Here is a 705-nt window from a genome sequence, read left to right on the forward strand (position 1 = left end):
GGAAGGGCCTGCACAAGGTGTCTGGAGCACTAGGAATAGTCTCTCTGTCTCATAAATGGGTGCTCTTTAAAGTAATGTGTTTGGTTTGTGGAAATTAATTCAGCTATCTCCCTATAATATGTGCACTTTTCTTTCTGTATATTATAGTTTAATACAAAAAGGTTTAAAAATCATTTAAAATATTTCCAGCCCCTATGATGTGTCCAGTGCCAGGAGTTACAAAGATCTCAATGATTTGGCCTCTCCCCTCAAAGCTTGTGAGCCTTAGAGTCTAGCAGGAAAACACACATAAAGCAGCCACGATGACACAGTGTGAGAACCACTAACAGCTGCGGCTGCGACGGGCTGGCAGGGACCGTGTAGGGACCCAAATTCTGCTGTGTAGGGTCATGAAAAGGGACTTTTTTTTTTTTTTTTAAAGAAAGTTGCCTTTATTCTATTAGTAGTTAGAAAAATTAACTGGTACAGAAAAAAAATTTAGCCAGCTGGAGGTTTTTTTTAAATTTTTAATTATTATGAATAGATAATAGTACGTATTTATGGGATACATGTGATATTTTGATACAAGCATACAATGTGTAATGATCACATCAGGGTGATTGGGGTATCCATCACCTCAAGCATTTATCATTTCTCTGTGTTAGGAACATTCCAATTCCACTCTTTTAGTTATTTTGAAATATACAAATTATTGTTAACTAGAGT

At 36.5% G+C, this 705-nt stretch overlaps 1 protein-coding gene across 1 annotated transcript in view; it reads right to left on the reverse strand.

The window, feature by feature from the left end:
* SV2C (synaptic vesicle glycoprotein 2C) overlaps positions 1-705 on the reverse strand; it is a 238607-nt gene that overhangs the window by 224639 nt on the left and 13263 nt on the right. The window lies entirely within an intron of this gene.

This window comes from Propithecus coquereli, unplaced genomic scaffold (assembly GCF_000956105.1).
Source record: "Propithecus coquereli isolate 6110/MARCELLA unplaced genomic scaffold, Pcoq_1.0 Scaffold9, whole genome shotgun sequence".
Lineage (NCBI taxonomy): Eukaryota > Metazoa > Chordata > Mammalia > Primates > Indriidae > Propithecus > Propithecus coquereli.